This window comes from Schistocerca gregaria, chromosome 5, assembly GCF_023897955.1.
Source record: "Schistocerca gregaria isolate iqSchGreg1 chromosome 5, iqSchGreg1.2, whole genome shotgun sequence".
In the NCBI taxonomy this organism is placed as follows: Eukaryota; Metazoa; Arthropoda; class Insecta; order Orthoptera; family Acrididae; genus Schistocerca; species Schistocerca gregaria.
In genome coordinates, this window is record NC_064924.1 from 593,808,402 (window position 1) to 593,832,325 (window position 23,924).

The window sequence follows — 23,924 nt, forward strand, 5'->3', positions numbered from 1 at the left end:
ACCACACATTAACATTCATCACGATAGCTGCTACAAAAGATATGTTCAGATTTGAAAATGGAAAAGAAACCAGACGCGTGTAGTCAGTTTATGTCATGTAAAGGCCGCAAACTCATGGAAGGAAGGTGGTGCAAAATCCGAAACATAGTCTCTTACTTTCTTTTTATATTATTTGTCGTAACTTAATAGGCGCACTGCGAGTTGGTGATTGGTGTACTACTCGCTGTATTGTCGTCATAACGTTTTACACATAATGGGAGAGCAGTAGCATCGCTGTACTAATAAGAAACTACGATCGCACTCAACGTCAGTGTCTCAGAAATAACTAAATAAAAAAAATACGTTGATTAAAGTTACGATTTTCTCCACATTCGAAGAAATGCTGGTAGTGTGATACACAAGTAGTTTCTAATGTGGCTGATCGAAGCTATTTTTAAATGACAACAACTTGGTAGATCTTCGTCTGACTTTTCGATGACATTTATTAGGTGTTGAATTTTCTCCCTCACACTTGTTCATTGAATTGTTCCATTACAACGTCGTATTACATGTTTATTGGTTACCTTACAACAACGTTACCTACTGGATCCTTGAGGATCACCAAGAAGCAAGTCATGTAGTTTCACCAGATGCCTTAAGTTCCTTATTACACTACGTCAAACCTTGTAGACAACCTTTACTATAAATTTCCTTTACTTCACGTCTAGGGTAACATTTCTTTAGTATCACATACTAAATGTTTCACTACCTGCTACATGTTCGAGAATTGGCAGTGAACCGAATATACAATAAATTTTATTTACTTCACTTCTATGGTGTTTTTTCATTAGACTACTGGTTTCGGTCTATAATGACCACCTTCAGATCTGTTTTTTTTAAAGCATGTCCTAATAGTGGCATCGGCAATTGCTTTAACTGAACATTAATTTATGTGTGCGTTTCTTATCTGCGGTACAGACTCTTAGCTGCATCAGTGGTAGTATAAGCTATGAGCTGCACGTTATTAGCCTTAGTGCTCATATGACTATTTTTAAGGGTAAACACCATTTTATAATTCAGAATGGCTGTCGCTCGCATATCTGAAAATCTTATTTATTGAGAGGCAGTTATCTTGCTGTTTGAGTTATTTGTTTCCTTAGATCGTCACACTCTTTCAATACATTACTGCATATGAAAAGCAGCTGTTCAAAAATACAGGGTACTTCATTACATTGGGACATTTTGCTAGTGCTATAACTAATGTTTGCATTATTTTCTCAGCTTGTGCTCCTTGTGAGAAATGTTTCTTGAATATAGTTTGACGTTATTAATTCTACACAGAATGGTCATTGGCGAAGAAATGATTTTTTCATTAGGCTGTTGGAAGTGGTTTTTGAGTCTGGTGCTTACCGTTTATAACCGAATCCGATTGCAAAAAAAAAAAAAAAAAAAAAAAAAAAAAAAAAAAAAAAAAAACTAATTCATCTTGGTTGTTTAGTATCTTCAACTAGACTTTATCAGCTTTACTTTTGCACTCATCTATCAGACATTCATCGATCCCTTTAGAGAATTCCACAGAGAAATGCTACCTCCTGATGGTGCCGTCGGCAGGGCCTAGGAATGGGTGGACAAACACTGTCGTTCACACCATGTTGCAGCTCTATGCAGAACACGTGCGTGATAAAGCGCGGGAACCATTACAATTTAAATCTGCCACTATTTCTGAACACTTAGGACTGGCGTTCAATACTGCGCTTACTTCACATTTAACGAAAGTGTCTCTCTCCACCCGAAAGTTATGAAATCACGTCCACAGAACGTGATGCGGGAACTAACGAGAATATGAGTTGGAAGTGGGAGACTCAAACCGGATTGGCCTTTTTACACTTGCATCTTGCGGGACTGCTGCAAGAAGTCGTCGCCTCCACTGTGGCGATGGAAACACGGATGTCGCTTTACGAAAGCAACTTTTTTTTCTATTTTAGGGCAACTGGAGTGAGTCAGCTTTTGAAGATTGGCAAATATTGAAAGAAATGCAGCAAGCTGCAGCAGACAGCTGCATTTAGGGCTCTCACGCCACATCTTCGATGGAAACTGCCACGGAATACCTTTGTTCAATGGTCGTCTTGGTTATGGCTTGGCGCATAGAAACATTGCGACGTTTTTGAAGCCGATAGAGAGTTTTGTTTTCTGAGCCTTAAGCAGTGGTCCAAACAATATTTCTGTGCCTAATTTCTCGTCTTTCAAGGCCGGAGGCTTCATCAGATGCCATAATGACTTGCATAGCTGTTTCAGACTTTAAAAAACTCAACATGTTGAACTGTTTATTTGTAACCATGGGAAGGCTGGTTCATAATATCATCAGACCGCTGCGTTATGAAGCACGTACTATGGCAGAGTTGGCGTTTTATACTTAATTTAGGAGTAAGGCAAACAACTTGTCTAATTTAAATAATTCTTCTGACTAGTTAGAGTAGTTTTTGTGCTTTTCAATTTCTTTTGCATCTCTGTAGATTCTGGCATAGTCGTGACAGGATCTTCTTTAATCGATAATATCGGAGATATGAATTTGATTATTCCGTGATCCAAGTGCCGCTATATCTGTGTCCCGCTGACGACAATTACTTTCTCGTTCCTTAAGTCGGTTGGTATTGCCTCTTTTTTGTACTCCTTGTGTGGATCTAGCTTGACGTCCAAAAGACTTTATATACTTCTGATGTGGCAAGCGCCAGGTGTAGGTCGTTTGTAGCGCTAAAATGGTATCCGATTTCAGTTCAAACACCATGTTATTGCCGAATCTTGTTGTCGTCTCCTATTCTGTGACAGTTATAAAGAATGGGAGGGTGAACTTAATCACTTAAGAACTATATTAAAGAGAGACGGCTATTCTGCAAAAGAGGTAATGTTGGCAGTACACATTAATCGATCTGGATCTTCTAGTGATAAACACCCAACTAAAGAGTGAAATTGACTAACTCGCAAGAACGGCGTTTACAGAAATTTTATAATCAGAAAATTTTGTAACTAAAATAGAACAGTACCCAGAACATGTGTTCTCATTAAAAACTTTTAATTTTCTGTGAAACGAAGTAATCATAGAAGTAAACCATCCAGAATGGTCCATACTAAAAGAAACATATTATCATCTAACAATTAGTGTAGCTGGTACAGAAATAATAACGAAAAACACAAGACAGACTACACTGACAAATCTCTGATTTAGAAACTACTGGGAACATGATACAAAAAGTTATGAAGCCACAAAGAAGTGCATGATGTAGTCAAATGCAGAAGGAGGAATGTCTGAGACAAAAACATTCATATGGGATATTTAAAAACTGGAGAAAACTGAAAGTTGTGGAACTTCGATAACAGAATACAATCTACTGTCCAAATAAACAGAACAATGAATTGCTGCCAATAGATGACACTCTATTGCTTTCAAAACAGTGTTTTGTACTGCAGAATGGATCAATAGCCAGTTGTAGATAGGAGAAGAAGAGGTTGTGAAAAATGTATGCATCAGTATATAAAACGGGACGTGGAGACGCAGACAGAAAGGAAAAGAAATGGGGCATGTGGTCAGGAAGCTAGGAATAAAAGTAGGAGTTAAGAAAGCTCAAATTTGGTGGACTTGGCCCGTACAAAGTTTACTACGCCCAACTATTGTGACGAAGAAATTCGAGAGAACGACAAGAGAAAAATTATCAAGCAGGAGGCTTAAAAAACGATGGGTATTAAAAGTAGAAGAGTCTTTCTATCGCAGTAGAGATATGTAGGGGGGGTATCCGACAGCAGAAAAGAATGAATAAATATTATACCGGAGGGCTAACTCCTTCATGAACAGTAGCGACTAGAGCTTCAGTTTCTGCCCATGTGCAGGCTGACCTCACTGTCGGTCTCCGATCTCTTTGTCGAAGGGACTTTGTATACACTATTCATTAATCCCTCTTCCTCCAAGACGTACTTCAGAAGCACAATACGAGCGAAATCCCGTACTAAAGAACTCCACTATACTTCTTTTAGAATGTATAGTTCTTTCCAATATGTATTTTCAGTGCAGATGACTTTGATAACAGGCTATAGAATGTACTACTCTTGGTTCCTTTTTGACATCGAAAGGAGTGCATACAATTTGTATAACCATATTCAAGACCGTTGCAGGGGATAGTTTTCACAAAGAGAAGAGAGTATGTAACTTCCTCCTTCCTAAGGAACCTATTGGACTGCGATATAACTGACCGTGATCGCATATGCCTAATGAAATTTTACAGTGACTAAGGATATCCTTACCGAAGGAAAATAAAACTGGTTAGTGGGGGGGGGGGGGAAGTGTACAACAGACTCTTATGAAGGAAGAATCTGATCTACACATAAGCTAAATACTGATTTTAATTCTGAAATTGGTGGAATATAGTGCAATCGCTCACGACCCGCTCGGAGGAGGGGGGTGGGGGAAGGGTACCATGTAAAATTTGCTACAAAAATCACTGATAATACAAATGAATCACTGATTACCTAAAAATAGGATAATTAACCAGTCGCCATTCTGGTAGATCACGAATCTCGAGAATTTTAAGAAAGGCAGTCGCAAATAAATTCAAGCAAATAATCACTGGCATGGCTACATAAGTTGTCACACTCTTCCACAACAAAACAGTCCACTAAAAAAGAAATGATTAAGAAAGCACTGATTCTGCAGTTACTTATTCTGAAATACTGAATTTTTAAAGCAAAGTTAAAGGGATTTACTGGTTAAATAAATGACTGGCTTAAACTTCGTAATGTAAAAATTACTTTCAGCAACCTTAGTGTAACAAAATGTAAAATTTAGAAAATTACAAGCAATTTACTTTTGATTATTGAAAGATTGCATTGAAAACCAATTTGGCTTCAGATTCGGAAATGGTACGATAGAGGCAATACTACCTCTGAGGATGGTATTAGAAAGACGAATTTGAGATAACAGGAAAACCTTCTTGACCTTTGTCGATTTACAAAAAGCATTTGACATGGTTAATTGGAAATTGTTATTCCGAACAATGAAGGGAATAAATCTCGATTGGAGGGACAGAAGATTAATCTGGAACCTGTAAAAACGGCAGGAAGCAGAGATAGAAGTGAATGGTGTGAAGACGAAAGCAAAAATAAGAAGGGGAGTAAGGCAAGGATGCCCTTTAACACCATATTTGTTCAACTTATTTATTGAAAAAACCCTTGAATAATTTAAACGGACAACCAAACGAATTACAAGTAACAGTGAACGAATTCACTGTATCCGTTTTGCAGATGATATAGTAGTACTTGCTGTCTCAGTAAAGGAAAAGTAGTTTATGTTACTAAAACTTGCCAAGAACCTCAGAAAATTTAATCTAAAAATAAATAAGAAGAAACTATGGTAGTAGGGAAGACAAAAGAAAATGGTAAAGTAAATATTAAACTAGAATATGATGTTCTAGAGCAGAATGAGATCTTCTGTTATTTGGGGAGCACAATTAGTGATGCCAAAAATGTATCACATATATAAAGAGAAGAATAAAAGGAATTTCATAACAGAAAATCATATAAGCATAGAAAGTAGGAAAAAGTTAGCCAAAACTTTTGTCTGGAGTGTGTTAACACACAGATGTGATGCGTGGGCTCTGGGAAAGGCAAAGAAAAATAGACAGGATGCAGTGCAAATATACGTATGGAGAATAATGGCGAAAACAAGTTGGGTAGATAGAAAACGTAATGAACAGGTCTTAAGAGAAGTGAATGAGAACTGAACGTTGCTAAATTATGTAGGGAGAAGAAAATAAAAAAATGATAGGGCTCATAATGAGACACAACCAGTTCCTGAAGAATGTATTTGAAGGAAAATTTTAGGGAAAAACCATGAGGCAGGCCAAGAGCAACGTATTTTAATAACATCAAAGAAGGTATGTGGATAAAATCGTATGAATTATTGAAGAGGATGACAATGGAGTGAGGGACATGGCTAAATTGACAAACATAGCCTTTAGTTTATGGTAATGCTGATGATGCATTGGATTTACTTGAAGCAAATGACCAATTGATATTACCTTTAAAATAACTACAATAAATACATACAGTGCCAAGCAAGCAGAATTCACTCGCAAAGCTAAATACAGAATAAATGAAATTGCGCACTGTTAATTTGTGCTGTATCTTTGGTTATTAATTTTGACTGTGAAATTTTACGTTTCTTTAAGTAAATGGAGTTAATACGGAATTTTACAACTAGCTTAGCCTGTGTTACACAATAAAACAATGAACAGTTACTGAGGCACAAAATTTATACTGAACACACAAAACAGGCAATAAATAGTTAATCAACTGTCATATTCTTATGACACTCGGTGATTTTATGGAGACGAAAAAGGACCCTGCCTGGTAGTAATGTCTGATGACAATGACAAAACAGGGCCTTACAAGTTTTAACTACTGAAACCTATTATTCGAGTTAGTCACACATTATGAAAGAAATGTTACTGTGTAAAGTCTCTGCGTTCCTATATCTGTCAGTTGACAGTCATATGATGTTCTAGCTGTTCGGACGACCGTCAGTGTAGCCGACGACAATGTTGAGCTACCGTTGATGCTTCTGTTGCTGTTTGAGAACACCTAATCGTCACCTGAGCCACGGATACTTGCGGGACAGGCAGTAGTTTGAGTTGCAGCTTCCTCCGCTTGTTCACTCCTACCCTGCTCTCAATACTCGCGGGTTAACGAAACAGGTGCGTCTACACTGGCGTTAGCATAGCTGCACACAGCGTCGGCGGAAGCAACCAGCAAACAATTCGGCACTCCTCCATCACTCAAGCAGCTCTGCCTCCTCTCGGTTGGCAACGCGACAGCTTGTCTCCATACGCAAAGATAAACAACGTCACAGCTAGTGTCACTTTGTCGTTGCTATCGGTACATTTAAATAAGTTGCCCTTGGCTATTACCCTGACATTTACAACATTTTCATTATAATTACAATCTAATTACTCATCACGAGAGTATGTGACGAGCAAGATGGTAAGAGATGGGAAAGAGCCACCGGCGTACAACAACCGAGTTAGAAAACTGCTACGGAAGCTAAATGAACTTCACAGCAAACATAAACATAGTTAAGCCTTGCAGACAAACAAAATTACACGAAGCGAAATGTAGTGTGAGGAGGGCTTTGCGAGAGGCATTTAATGAATCAGAAAATGGCAGAAAACCCTAAGAAATTTTGGTCTTATGTCAAAGCGGTAGGTTGATCCAAACAAAATGTCCAGACACTCTTTGACCAAAATAGTACTGAAACAGAGGATAGCAGACAAAAGGCCGAAATACTTTTTCCAAACCTGTTTCACAGAGGAAGACTGCACTGTAGTTCCTTCTCTCGATTGTCGCACAGATGAAAAAATGGTAGGTATCGAAATATGTGACAGGTGGATAGAAAAATAATTAAAATGCCCCAAAAGAGGAAAGGCCGCTGGACCTGATGGGATACCAGTTCGATTTTACAGAGAGTACAAGATGCCCCACCCCCCACCTCCCCTTTGCAGCACGCAGCGGTGTACCGTAGGTCTCTAGAAGAGCGTAGCGTTCCAAGAGCTTGGAAAAGGACACAGTTCATCCCCGTTCCCGAGAAGCGACTTCGAACAGATGTGCAGAACCATAGACCTAAATGTCTCACGTTGACTGGTTGTAGAATTCTGGAACATGTATTATGTTCGAGTATAATGACTTTTCAGGAGACTAGAAATCTACTCTGTAAGAATCAACATGGGATTCGAAAAAGACGATCTTGTGAAACCCAGTTCGCGCTATTCGACCACGAGACTCAGAGGACCGTAGACATGGGTTCCCGGGTAGATGTCGTATTTCTTGACTTCCGCAAGGCATTTGATACAGTTCCTCACAGTCGTTTAATGAACAAAGTAAGAGCATATGGACTATCAGACCAATTATATGATTGGGTTGAAGAGTTCCTAGGTAACAGAACGCAGCATGTCATTCTCAATGGAGAGAAGTCTTCCGAAGTAAGAGTGATTTCATGTGTGCCGCAGGGGAGTGTCGTACCACCGTTGCTGTTCACAATATATATAAATGACCTTATGGATAACATCGCAAGTTCTCTGAGGCTTTTTGCGGATGATGCTGTAGTATATCGACAGGTTGTAACAATGGAAAATTGTACTGAAATGCAGGCGGGTCTGCAATGAATTGACGCATGGTGCAGGGAAAGGCAATTGAATCTCATTTTAGAATACATCGAAAGAAAGATGCTTTATCATTTAGCTACAATATAGCAGGCCAGCAACTGGAGCAGGTAATTCCATAAATTATCTGGGAGTAGGCAATCGGAGTGATCTAAAATGGAATGACCATATAAAATTAATCGTCGGTAAAGCAGTTGCCAGATTGAGATTCACTGGAAGAATCCTAAGGAAATGCAGTCCGAAAACAAAGGACGTAGGTTACAGTATACTTGTTCGCCCAATGCCTGAATACTGCTCACCGGTGTGGGATTCGTACCAGATAGGATTGATAGAAGAGATAGAGAAGATCCAACGGAGAGCAGCGCGCTTCGTTACAGGATCATTTAGTAATCATGAAAGCTTTACGGAGGTGATAGATAAACTCCAGTGGAAAACTTTACAAGAGAAACGCTCAGTAGCTCGGTATGGACTTTTGTTGCAGCGTCAAGAATACACCTTCACCGACGAGTAAAGCAATGTATTGCTCCCACCAACGTATATCTCGCAAAGAGACCATGAGTATAAATTGAGGGAGATTAGCGCCCACACGGAGGTATGACGACAATCTTTCTTTCCACGAACAATTCGAGACTGGAATAGAAGGAAGAACCGATACTCAAGGTACCCTCTGCCACACACCATCAAGTGGCTTGCGGAGTATAGGTGTAGAAGTAGCTGTAGATGTAGATGAAATACGCTATTACATCGGTTACTTATAAAATATAATTCCGGTAATACAGCTTAGAGCCTCAGAATCAGAAGTACAGTACAAGTTAGCAACGGATATTAAACGGTGAATATTTTTGGATACTGCGTAAGTTATTTTATCTGCATTGTCGGTGCTACAAGTGTCAACTCTCTCTTATAATATGACATCCTAAGACACTGCGGAGACATTGGATGTGAAACCAGGATATTAATCGTAATATCCTTATTCCTAAGTTCAATTTCTTGTAAATAAAATATATTTTTTCCATGCAGAATCATACTGGTAGTCTCCGGTTACCCACCACACAGACATTAATGATTACGTAAGTGAAACTTCCTGGCAGATTAAAACTGTGTGCCGGACCGAGACTCGAACTCGGGACCTTTGCCTTTCGCGGGCAAGTGCTCTACCAACTGAGCGTCCCAAGCACGACTCACTCACAGTCCTCACAGCTATACTTCTGCCAGTACCTCGTCTCCTACTTTCCAAACTTTACAGAAGCTCTCCTGCGAACCTTGCAGAACCAGCACTCCTGAAAGAAAGGGTATTGTGGAGACATGGCTAGGCGACAGCCTGGGGCATGTTTCTAGAAGGAAATTTTCAATCCCACAGTGTGTACTGATATGAAACTTCCTGGATGGAACGTGAGTGGTGCTTTAGTAGCTTGGTTGGTAGAGCACTTGCCTGCTAAAGACAAAGGCCCCGAGTTCTATGCTCGGCCTGGCACACAGTTTTAATGTACCAGGAAGTTTGATATCAGCGCCCACTCCACTGTAGAGTGAAAATTTCATTCTAGATTACGTAAGTGATTCACGGAAATGGCAATAAATGTATTCCATGTTTATTTTTTTATATTTTCATGCGATATCCTCTTATCGAAGTTGAGCATCAATTTACAGAAGAGGACATAGCCGATGGGGTCCTATTTTTCTCGATGGCTGCAACCAGACATAAAAACAAATACGGAGATTGAGTGACGATAAAGTTAATTTTCATAGCACGATGTACAAATTGGTCTGGCTGTACGCACGTGCAGTAAATCCGACCGCAGAAATTCGATAATGGTAACAAGCAGTCGTCATTTCTGTGTTTATTTTTTCTGTTGACAAAAAAAAGCGGGTAACTGTTCGTATCACACTAAATTGACCTCTTAAATTGTGCGCGTAGGCTGGCGCAGGTGCGACGGCAACAAAAGCTTTCCGGAGGAGTGGTGGGGGTAGCAGGTAGAGTACAGCGGGGTGCGGGTCGGCGCCACCGCAGGTGTGTAAATCAGGGCGCGGTGCGGGCGCCGCTCCACGGCCGTCCTCGCGCAACGGCGCGCCGCTGCCGCAGATGCGATAAGCGGCGGGGCTAATGTGTCGGGATTACACAGCGCGGGCCCGCGGACAAGCGCCGGCCGGCCGGCCGTGCTGCGTCACACACGCGCGTCCGCGTGGCCCGGCGATAACGCGCCTACTTCCGATCGCCTGCACCGCCATTTGTTAGCGGCCACCGGCCGTATGCGGCTGCCTTTGCAATTGAATATGAGACCACGGCGTTCCGTTCAACGATTTAAACTCTTCGTTTTGCCTCTGCCGCCTTGCGTTTCACAGTTAGTACTAGAGTGCTGAAAACTGCGTCACCGTCAGCAGGGTGGCCAAATAACTCATACTGGAAGATTTTCAGTTTTCGGTTTTTATGGGTAGTACTTGCGGCACTGCTGCACTGTACGTGACACTGTAAGCTTTTTAAATAACATGATCTTTTCTATTTTTTCATTGTGTGTATTCACTTCCACTATTGCGTAAACATTGTAAACTAATTATGGGAAATGGCTTTGATAGAGACGGGGTGTAGGTGCGAGAGAGAACAGACGCAAATCGTAGTGGTTTTGACATTACTGTAGCATGAACTTTAGTGGGGACACTTTCGAAGAGGTAGCTGATTATGAATAATTACTAAAGAGCTGAAACAAAAGCAGTTACTGACGCTAGACGCTTCGGTCTGGAGCAACGTCGACGTTCTAACCCCTCACAAAAATGTTCCGCTGGGTTCAGATCGGAACATTTCATAAACACATACGAGGGGGGACCCAAAAGAAGCCGGATTGTTGTCATAAAAAATTTATTGCGAACCTTTTTTTACAAAATTACTTCAGTCACCCTCAAAATACTCTCCATTACATGCGATGCACTTGTCAAGTATGGAAGCAAGTTTGGAACTCTTCAAGTTTGATACTGTCCAATGCCCTTTGCGAAGCTGGTTTTACGGCCTCCACATCGTCATAACGCTCCCCTTTTAGGGTTTTTCATTCGTGGAAATAGGAAAAAGTCGCATGGGGCCAGGTCCGGCGAATGTGAAGAGTGGCGAAAGACAGACCACCTCTGAGATGCCAAATAGTGGGTCACTCGTAAGGCCATGTGTGCTGGAGCGTTGTCGTGACGCAGAAACCAGTCACCTGATCGCCAAAGTTCCGGGCGTTTCCTCCTCACATCCTCTCGCAGACGCCTTAAAACATCCAAGTAAATGTGCTGGTTAACACTCTGGCTAGGGGGTACGAATTCCCGATGCACAATTCCACGAACATCGAAAAGCCGATGATCATCGTCTTTATATTTGAGCTCACTTGCCTTGCTTTCTTTGGTCTGGGAGAGTTGGGAGTCCTCCACTGGCTTGACGCTTGCTTGCTTTCTGGGTCATACCCGTAACACCAACTCTCATCCCCTGTAATAACTTCGTTCAAGAAGTTTGGATCAAGTGCAGCCTCTGTTTTCAAGCACTGACACACATTCACGTGGATGGTTTTTTGCTCCTGTGTGAGAAGGCGCGGAAAAAATTTAGCAGCAACACGCCTCATTTGCAAATCCTCACCCAAAATCAGCTGCCACGAGCTACAACTGATTCCTGTCTCTGCTGAAATTTGCTCGAACGTTTGGCGACGATCCTCGTTGATCTTTTGGCGGACCTTTTCAATGTTTACCTCATTTCGCGATGATCAAGGGCGTCCAGAACGAGCTTGTTCTTCAACACACACCTCACCACGTTTAAAGCGCCCAAACCACTCGGAAACCTGTGTGCGGCTCATAGTGTCCTCCTGGAAAGTTTCCTGAAGCATTTGGTGTGTCTCCGTTGCAGTTTTTAAGCAGGAGACAAAGTTTGACACAAACTCTCTGTTCTTTTAAAGTTGCCATTACGACTTCGCAGAGGTAACCCGCAAACAGTCAGAGAAACACAATACCACACTTGCACGTTCAGCTCCACACTGACGGGGTCTGCACAGCTGTTTCATGAAGGTCTCCACTAACACCATTTAGCGTGAGAACGCTGCACTACGTCTACGAGTGGCAGCAACCCTCGGAGTCAGGTTTCTGCTTCACAGACAATGCTTACCCTTTGTGACGTTCCTTTCCTCCTCCTCACTCGTCGGGAGGAGATACGACTCCTAATGATGTTCGTCCCCGTCTGTATGACGTGGAACAGCAACTGTAACTCTCGTAAAACACAGTTCCTCACGTAGTTAAGAGTTCGTTCTAACAGTCTTATCAGTTTGTGTTAATTGATCAACTGTTTATCTTTTATCTTACGCCCGATTAGTTTCGTTGAGCAGTGAAATCTTGGTTCTTAATCCTATCATTACGGTCGTTTTTCACATCATCCTTAGAGAAGATCAATAATTGCTGTTCGTAATTCCGTTGCTACGTCAAATTAATAACAACGGTCCAACGTAACTCCCGAGATCACTTATATTGGAGTAACGTCCTTTTAACACGCCATAATGTTGATTTTTATATTATTCACCTTTCACTGTCTGTTACTCCTGTCTTCGCACAGTCTCTTAAAATGTTGAAAAGACTCAATCACTAGTATGAACATGCGTAATATTATTCCTTGACTCATGCAGGCGACACATCTGACTTATGTCTTCACTAATACACTCCTGGAAATGGAAAAAAGGACACATTGACACCGGTGTGTCATACCCTCCATACTTGCTCCGGACACTGCGAGAGGGCTGTACAAGCAATGATCACACGCACGGCACAGCGGACACACCAGGAACCGCGGTGTTGGCCGTCGAATGGCGCTAGCTGCGCAGCATTTGTGCACCGCCGCCGTCAGTGTCAGCCAGTTTGCCGTGGCATACGGAGCTCCATCGCAGTCTTTAACACTGGTAGCATGCCGCGACAGCGTGGACGTGAACCGTATGTGCAGTTGACGGACTTTGAGCGAGGGCGTATAGTGGGCATGCGGGTGGCCAGGTTGACGTACCGCCGAATTGCTCAACACGTGGGGCGTGAGGTCTCCACAGCACATCGATGTTGTCGCCAGTGGTCGGCGGAAGGTGCACGTGCCCGTTGACCTGGGACCGGACCGCAGCGACGCACAGATGCACGCCAAGACCGTAGGATCCTACGCAGTGCCGTAGGGGACCGCACCGCCACTTCCCAGCAATCTAGGGACACTGTTGCTCCTGGGGTATCGGCGAGGACCATTCGCAAGCGTCTCCATGAAGCTGGGCTACGGTCCCGCACACCGTTAGGCCGTCGTCCGTTCACGCCCCAACATCGTGCAGCCCGCCTCCAGTGGTGTCGCGACAGGCGTGAATGGAGGGACGAATGGAGACGTGTCGTCTTCAGCGATGAGAGTCGCTTCTGCCTTGGTGCCAATGATGGTCGTATGCGTGTTTGGCGCCGTGCAGGTGAGCGCCACAATCAGGACTGCATACGACCGAGGCACACAGGGCCAACACCCGGCATCATGGTGTGGGGAGAGATCTCCTACACTGGCCGTACACCTCTGGTGATCGTCGAGGGGACATTGAACAGTGCACGGTACATCCAAACCGTCATCGAACCCATCGTTCTACCATTCCTACACCGCCAAGGGAACTTGCTGTTCCAACAGTACAATGCACGTCCGCATGTATCCCGTGCCACCCAACGTGCTCTAGAAGGTGTAAGTCAACTACCCTGGCCAGCAAGATCTCCGGATCTGTCCCCCATTGAGCATATTTGGGACTGGATGAAGCGTCGTCTCACGCGGTCTGCACGTTCAGCACGAACGCTGGTCCAACTAAGGCGCCAGGTGGAAATGGCATTGCAATCCGTTCCACAGGACTACATCCAGCATCTCTACGATCGTCTCCATGGGAGAATAGCAGCCTGCATTGCTGCGAAAGGTGGATATACACTGTACTAGTGCCGACATTGTGCATGCTCTGTTGCCTGTGTCTATGTGCCTGTGGTTCTGTCAGTGCGATCATGTGATTTATCTGACCCCAGGAATGTGTCAATAAAGTTTCCCCTTCCTGGAAATGAATTCATGGTGTTCTTATTTCATTTTCCAGGAGTGTAGTTTATTACCCATTTTGTAATTAGTTGTTTGTCCCTGTCATGCACACACACCGATATGTCATTCGAGATTAACTTCTCATCAGTCCAGTAATCGTGACGTTGACAACAACTTTGGATTGAGCGGCTTATTGGTTTTTCAACATGACTTTGTATTATTGTGTCCTACTCAAGACTAGGAACTGTTTTCGTACCACTGATCCATTACTATCAAGTTCGTAACTGTTCTTCAGTTCGAAGGTTACGTCCAGTAAATCAGTATCACTCAATTAAAATCAACGTCGTCTTGGTAACAGTAAAGATTACTTTATTCAGTCGAATGACTTAGTATGGCTTTAGTCTCTCTCTCCCAAACTATCGAACTTCCGCAACTGAAACAATTCAATAGTGTTTGCTTCCAGAACACTATCGCAATAGTACTGTAGAACCACTCAAAAGCAACTAATAAAACATTTCCATATCCTATATGCACTGTAGGCGCATTGAATTTGCTTTTCGATGCGGCTACAACTCTCTTCCATGGTAAATGTTCTCTTTGACCTAATTACCTCCTTGGATTTAACCTTCGTTCACATGAATTTCAATTTATTCTATAGATGTTTAAAAGATAATGCATGACAATCCCTTCCTTTTATCTCCTCTTTTGTATGCTACTCTCAGTATTTAAGGGTTATAGTTGTTAATCAAAGTATTATCAGTGTAATTAATATTTTTATCACCTGTAGTTGTTGTCAGTGTCAGGATAACTCACTACCCTACTTGAAGTTTTCACAAAGTTAGTTAATGGGGGTTTTCTGTCCTTGGGGCGTTACACCTGATATGCTGATACAGTCATCATCTACGAAAAGTTATTCTAGCGCACGCAGTATAGATTACTGTGAAATGTGTTTACATCTCTTCCTATTTACTGTTTTATTAAGCGCAGTGAGAGGATCACATCTTAACAAGAAACCCACACCCGAACGGTAACACCATCCTCTCTGAACTTCATAGTGAGCAGTACAGATGATAGCATGGTACGTGCCCAACCGTAAACCCTTCCATGGAATCGATGAAGTGATAGCGTGAATAATAACTCCAAATCAACTCGTATCCAGTGATTCATTGTCGCATGTCATAGCTTTTTACACAATCTCAAATGTCGCTTAACACTGACTGCAGAACTCTGTGGCTTTTGAGGAGCAGCTCGAGCGATGTACCACACCGCTCTTAACTCAGCAGGGTCATTGTCATACCTGTAGAACTGGAAATAGCTCGGAACTCGGGGTATTCCTCTTGATGATTTCATGCGGTATTTTCCTATTACATTCCGCAATTCTCTGCGGTCCCTGTCCGTCAATACAAGATGATTCTGGTCTTGGTTTTGCTTTGGTTCTTCATTAGCGTTCCCATTTCACAGTCACACCACCAACAGTCGACTTGGACATTTCTATAAGGTTGAAATGGCCCTGGTGGCTTTGTTACTCTGGTAACATCCAGTGACCGTTTCACGTTGGAAATCACTGAGCTCTCTAAACCCATGATAAGCTCGCCACTGAGAGCCTGTAAACTCCACCAATTGCTGACCTACCCATTGTGCTCTCACCGCATCTCTGCTAAAAACTCTATAGTCCTCGCATTATTTAGTGTTGGGGAGTGTGGCCCTCTTCGACCGGCAACTGATGATAAGTCCGAAAACTGTATTGAGGCACTGTGTTTATACTATAGAACCAACTGTAGATATCTCTGTTTAGAATTTGCAGTTTTTCCATCAAATTTAGTATTCTACCACATAAAGTAGAAAATAGTGAAGATATTTAAATAGTCATATCAACATAATAATTTTATACTTAACTGTGCGCGGCACTAAAATTTCAAGTTTGTAACTGAAACATTCCCTTCGATAAACTAAAAAATTACCGTGCTGATAAACCTCTACGTTATTTGATTTTCAAACAGCTGAGCAAAACTGAACGTACTCAGACATTACTCTCTTTACTTATTCTGACCAACACTAAACTAACACACAATATTTTTTGCGCAACGCAATCTGACTTTCAAAAATCCCTAACAATAACCTATACCTTTCATGAATCACGTACCTTCGTTTTATATATATATATATATATATATATATATATATATATATATATATATATATATATATATATAATCAGTTCATGATCTGCAGTATTACAAATTTACTCTTTCTGGCGGACACACGTCCAAATCGTCCGCTCATAAAAATCTGCTATCTCTTTCCCCACATCCCCCACGCTGGCGGCTCACCTCCAATTGCTCAACGCTACGCGCTGTTCACATCCAACTGACCAACACTGCAATAGCGAATATTCCAACAATGCAAACCAGCCACAGATTGCACACAGCAGTCAGTTATTTTCATACAGAGCGTTATGTGGCGTTCCCAACATATGAACCTAAACAGCCTACTTACAACTTCCGTTTTCAATGGAAGTCAAAACTACGAAACGTTCGAGTTACACGGAATCTACTGAATGGTCTGTCGTCAGAGTAATGTTATACTACTTAACATAAAATGGAACAAAAGAATCTACATTTTTCGTCATAAATTAGTAACAATAATTTTAATAAGATGTAGCTGCGCAATTGCTATGCACCAAAATTAAGTTTCAGGATGATCTGTTGATCTCGGTGCACAAGACCCGTCTGCACATGGGTACCAACTGCGTAGTCAAAACTTGCTTCACGCACACCCTTCCGGTATACTTATTTGACTCATTAAAAAAGAAATTCAACTTTGAACAAGTGTGCGGGCGAGCAAGAAAACTTTTTCATTCTATCTTGTACCTTAATTTTTCATATTGTGTATGTTGTCGTGAGGAGAAAGTGAAAACTTCACGCTACTAACAATTAGTGGCTAACGCTTTATAATGATGAGCGTCAAACATACACTACTGGCCATTAAAATTGCTACACCAAGAAGAACTGCAGATGATAAGCGGGTATTCGTTGGACAAATATATTATACCACAACTGACATGTGATTACATTTTCACGCAATTAGGGTGCATAGATCCTGAGAAATCAGTACCCAGAATAACCACCTGTGGCCGTAATAACGGCCTTGATACGCCTGGCCATTGAGTCAAACAGAGCTTGGATGGCATGTACAGGTACAGCTGCCCATGCAGCTTCAACACGGTACCACAGTTCATCAAGAGTGGTGACTGGCGTATTGTGACGAGCCAGTTGCTCGGCCACGAATGACCAGACATTTTCAGTTGCTGTGAGATCCGGAAAATGTGCTGGCCAGGGCAGCAGTCGAACATTTTCTGTATGCAGAAAGGCCCGTACAGGATCTGCAAAAAGCGGTCGTGCATGATCCATCTGAAATGTTGGGTTTCGCAAGGATCGAATGAAGCTTAGAGCCAAGGGGCTTCACACATCTTAAATGTATCGTCGACTGTTCATAGTGCCGTCAATGCGAACAAGAGGTGACCGAGACGTGTAACCAATAGCACCCCATACCCTCACGCCAGGTGATACGCCAGTATGGAGATGACGAATACACGCTTCCAATGTGCGTTCACCGCGATGTCACCAAATACGAATGCGACTATCATGATGCTGTAAACAGAACCTGGATTCATTCGAAAAACTGACGTTTTGCCATTCGTGCACCCATGTTCGTTGTTGAGTGCACCATTGCTGGCTCTCCTGTCTGTGATGCAGCGTCAAGGGTAACCGCAGCCATGGTCTCCGAGCTGAGAGTCCATGCTGCAGCAAACGTCGTCAAACTGTTCGTGCAGATGGTTGTTGTGTTGCAAACGTCCACATCTGTTGACTCAAGGATGGAGACGTGGCTGCAGGATCCGCTACAGCCATGCGGATAAAAAGCCTGTCATCTTGACTTCTAGTGATACGAGGCCGTTGTGATCCAGCACGGCGTTCCGTATTACCCTACTGAACCCATCGATTCCATATTCTGCTAACAGTCGTTGGATCTCGACCAGCGCGAGCAGCAATGTCGCGATACGATAAACAGCACCTGCGATAGGCTACAATCCGACCTTAATCAAAGTCGGAAACGTGGTGGTACACATTTTTCCTCCTTACACGAGGTATCACAACAACGTTTCACCAGGCATCGCCGGTTAACTGCTGTTTGTGTATGAGATATCTGTGGAAAACATTTCTCATGTCTGTACTTTGTAGGTGTCGCCACCGGCGCCAACCTGGTGTGAATGCTCTGAAATGCTAATCATTTGCATATCACAGAACGTTGGTGACTCAAGTTTCGTTAAAAGTTTCGCCAAAACGAAAAACACCTTTGTTTCATTTACAGCCACCTCCACTCACTTACTACAACCGTGACAGACGCTCTACTACTTTGCGATAATACAAACGAGAAGAACTTTTCCGAACACTTTCAATGTCATTCGTCAATACTCGCTGGTACGAATCCCACATCGAGCAGCAATACTAAAGAAGTGAATGCACATGCGCAATGGTGGCAGTATATTTTGTAGATATGTTTCATGAGCCAAGTGTTACGATAATAAAATGCAGACTTTGGTTCGCAGTCAACTCCATATTGTCTATGTGATGGTTTCAATTAAAGCCGTTCTTAATTGTAATCCCAATTTATTTACGCTGAAGCACCAAAGAAAATGGCATACATACACGTATTCAAATAGAGAGGCAATAAAGAGGCAATTAAGAGGCACGATACCCCTTTGTAAGACAACAAGTGTCTGGCGCAGTCGTTGTATCTGTTCGTACTGCTACAATCGCAGGTTAGCAAGATTTAAGTGAATTTGAACGTAGAGTTACAGTCGGAGCACGAGCGATTGGACACAGCACCTTCGAGGTAGCGATGAAGTAGGGACTTCCCGTACTACCATTTCCCAACTGTACCGTAAATACCAGGAATCCTGGTAAAACATCAAATCTCCGACTTTCCTGGGGCTGGAAAAAGATCCTGCGAGAACGGGGCCAACGACGACAGAAGAGAATCATCCATTGTGACAGAAGTGCAGCCACTCCACAAATTGCTGAGAACTTGAATGCTGGGCCATCAGCAAGTGTCAACGTGTGAACCATTCAACGAAACATCATCGATATGGGCTTTTGGAGCCGAAGGCCCACTCGTGTGCCCTTGATGACTGCACAACACAAAGCTTTACGACTCCCCTGTGCCCGTCAACCCACACTGGACTGTTTACGACAGGAAACGTGTTTCATGATAGGATAAGTCTTGTTTCAAATTGTATCGAGCGGATGGAGGTGTATGGGTGTAGTGACAACCTTACGAATGCATGGACTCAGATTGTCAGCAAGGGACTGGTCAAGCATGCAGCCTCTGTAATGGTGTGGGACGTGTGTAGCTGGAGTGATATGGCACAAATGATACCTCTAGATACGACTCTGACTGGTAAAACGTAGGTAAGCATCCTGTGTGATCACAAGCATCCGTTCAAGTCCATTGTGCATTCCGACGGACGTGGGAATTCGAGCAGGATAATGCGACACCCCACACTTCCAGACTTTGTTACAGAGTAGCTCCAGGAAAAATCTTCTGAGTTTAAACACATTTTCTGGCCACCAAACTCTTCAGAAATGAACATTATTTGCCATATCTGTCATGCCTTGCAACGTGCTGTTCAGAAATCTGTATCCACTCGTACTCTAACGAATTTATGGACAGATCTGCAGAATTAATACTGTCATTTCCTTTCAGCACTACTTCAGACATTATTCGAGTCCATGCCACGTCGTATTGTGGCATTTCTGCGTGCTCACGTGTCCCCTACACGATATTAGGATATTGTACCAGTTTCTTTGGCTCTTCATTGTAGTTGCATCGACAAGCTTTAAATTTTTATCAGTTGCTATGAGGCTACATTTAACGAAAAGTTTAGACCTCATGTGGAGTTTTTATTGTTCAGCGAATATTACAACATCCCACTTCAGGCAGATTTTTTTTTGTCTAAATCATTTTGAAATTCCTGTTGATCTTATGATGATATGTCTATGCGGAAAACGAAGTAATTTACAGTAAAAAATCGAAGAGAGCTGCTCAGATGATTGCCTAAATCGTTTATGTGGATAATAACAGCAAAGGGCCTACCACAGCTCCTTGGGCAGGCTCGTGCTACTGCTCGCACTACTTCGAGCCAGTTACTACGAACTCTGATCCCTCTGACAGGAAATCGTAAAGTCCATTCCCACGACTGGTGCCTCACCACTCAAGGAATTTTATTACAAGGCGCTTGTCAAGAACGGCGTCAAAAACATTCATCTAAAAATCGGCTATTGAAGCTACTTCAGATACCTGTTGCCAACACCTATTACTTCGTATAAAGATCAAGCTGGTCATTTTTCAAGGGAATCTGATTTTCAAAATCGGTGAATATGTTAATATATGGTTTTCTTCGTGGTATTCGTTAATTTTCGAACGCTTCACATGTTCCATCATTCTACTTCTAAACGATGTCGGTGATATGGACCTATAAGTCTTTGGACTACTTCAATTTTCTTTCTTCTGTATTGACAATACGTTTGCACCTTTGCATTCTATAAGTGCGGATATTTCGCCGAGCTTGCAGTTGTACACGATCCCCTGTTCTGCAGTTTATTAGCGTGATGGGTGTATTCCAGGAATGCATTAAGATATTGGGAACAGACTGATCACATTATCCGGCTGTTGTTGGCTGGAGAGGGGGAAAGGGCGACAGAGCGTGAGATTTGAGGGGATGGCCATAATTACTTAATGAATTAAAGGTCAGGGACAATAACAAACGGCAAAGGTAATTTTCTTATTGCTGCATGTAGGCTAAACGAAGATGAAGGTCATTTTTGGTCCAGGAACATTATTACATTCCCAGTTCCCTATCATTCGAGCTATTATCTGTGTTGACTAACGCTTCGTATCAGCTGATTCCTGCTGGATATTGGTTGTGACAACTCCTCCTTACGCGTCTTTCTCTGACTGTGGCCATACACATTCCACAAGAAACTGCCGTGACACTCGGATGATTGCCACTCATTCAAATGACTTCGCTACCTCCACTTGACAACAGGATCTGTTTCCCTTTGCTGTTCGGCCCGAGTGCAGAGACCCCCACATTCACAAGAACATTATGTTGGCTCCTGCCCACTCGTCGCTTATAGGACGCCTAAAGGATTCTGCTTTCTCTGCTAGCTACACAACAATACAAGCATATTACATTAACTGTTTTTATTACAATAACGAACATTGAACATAATTGACATTGAATTTACAACGGTGTCGCAGGCGATGGACGACATGCAACAGTCGATGTCATACGCTGTGTACTATGTCCACACAGGTAATTTATATGGATCACTAATCAACTGCTATCGTTGCTCTGGTTTCGAACTGGTCGATCTATAGTGTTATTAAAATTAGTTGCGTCTTTTCACAGCTCATTGCGGAACGAGTCGAGGGAAGCATAGTTGACAGCGTGAGCTGGACTCGACAGCAGGTTACTGCATGAGCAGCAAGCTGGCCGATCTGCAAATTTTCTCAAAAATGATTGTAAAGAAACTAAAATATAAAAACATCTGACCCTCGCACATCTTACAGGTCAATTCGGCAGCTTCACTTCCTTAATGGTTCAAATGGTTCTGAGCACTATGGGACTTAACTTCTGAGGTCATCAGTCCCCTAGAACTTAGAACTACTTAAAAGTAACTAACCTAAGGACGTCACACAATACATGCCCGAGGCAGGATTCGAACCTGCAACCGTAGCGGTCGCGCGGTTCCAGGCTGTGGCGCCCAAGGCCGCTCCGCCACTCCGGCTGGCATTTCCTTAATGCTTTTGGTTAATGTGATATTTCCATCTTAGGTAAAGTACTGCAAAAAATTCTTAAAGTTTTCAGTGAAACATATAAGGGGCGCTTTTAATCTGCGTTTCGTGCATGTAAGGTCATATGTTGCAGCAAATGAAATGCAAAAAACCTATTTAATTATTATTTAAGCTTGAAGGGATCTGTCTGCAGTCTTGAGAAAATGGAGTGCATGTGAACCACTCCGTCATGAAAGCACGCGCCAGCCAGAAAGCCAGTAAGAAAGAGTCATAAATCCCACGTATCTCATAAACCGTTCGAGGTATCGAAACAAGAATTTGGTAAATGACTACAAACAAGAGCAGAATATTTTGCCGAATGACTAATGTACGAAGCTTCCATATCAGCAGCGACAGTCAAACAAGTGCACACTTTTTTCAGTGGAATAACGAATTTTTTAAGAACCATCGGTAGCTGCTGCAACGAGAATTGCTGTGGTTTTTGTGACAATATAAGTGAAGAAGTTGTGCGTTTATTTTGTTCTGAGAATGGGCTGTTGTATAGGTTGTTGCCCTGAATGGCCCTCATTACTAGATTAATAACAGACTGTTTCATGATTCCACCACAATTTCAACTGCACTGGAATGACAGTAAGAGGAATATTCGTAAACTATGCTGCGTTTTGGAAAAAGAAGCAAATTTTAACGTTGCAACAAGAGAAGTTACGTATTACTCAAAATTCGTCATAGCACTTTTTGAATCCGTCTCTCCTCAACTACCTTCATGGTATGGCTGCCAACTCGAGACTTGCCCTGTGCCGGCCGTTGTGGCCGAGCGGTTCTAGGCACTTCAGTCCGGAACCGCATGACTGCTACGGTCGCAGATTCGAATCCTGCCTCGGGCTTGGATGTGTCTGATGTCCTTAGGTTAGTTAGGTTTAAGTAGTTGTAAGCCAAGGGAACTAATGACCTCAGATGTTAAGGCCCATAGTGCTTAGAGTCATCTGAACCTTTGGTTTTATTTTTTTTCAAATATCGACGGCGGCAACCTTACGGATGAAGTTGTCTTTCAGTTCCTATATTGGGTGTGAATTTGGTCACAGTCCTTGCCCTTCGAGAGTCGCCAAAGGAAAAAAAAGCACAAATTGTTACATCTGGCGAATGTGGTAGCCATAAATGTTTGCTGACAGCTCGTCCCTTACTGAGCACATCATGGGCTCATTTCAGGGATACCTCGGACGTATGCCACCTTGCTGCATCAGTAATATCTTCTAAATCCAGTAAGTCGAGCACAAAATGTATCAAGGACTTCCATATATGTATCTGTTGAGTGTAGTGTAAAAAAAAAAGTATCGGTTCAATGATGCGCGTTTCTGTTACACCGCATTAAACACCGACATCATGAAGCGCTTGCTAACACATAATGTTAGCGTTCTTCGTTGTCCGGTACCTCGTATTTTGTGAATTCACAGGACCAGAAAGATAAGTCCATGGTCCATCACTCATGGCGTAATCGCAAGGACCTAACAGACCCTCATTTATGTTATTCAAAAGCCACGTGCAGGAGGCGGGGCCCTGGCGGAGTTAATGTTGTGAGGACGGTGCGTGAGTCGTGCTTGGGTGGCTCAGTTGGTAGAGCACTTGCCCGCGAATGTCAAAGGTCCCGAGCTCGAGTCTCGGTCTGGCACATAGTTTTAATCTGCCAGGAAGTTTCAGTAATCTACATGTTTCTGACTGTCATCCTCCTGCAACTGCTAAACAACACGATGTGGTTTCAGTTTAGACTTTACACCATCTACTGGCAATTTCTCCTACTTACATATGCCTTTGGGACCACTTTATGTGCAGACTTCTTTGGGCCCTGGATAATTCTTCGAAGAATGTCTGCAATA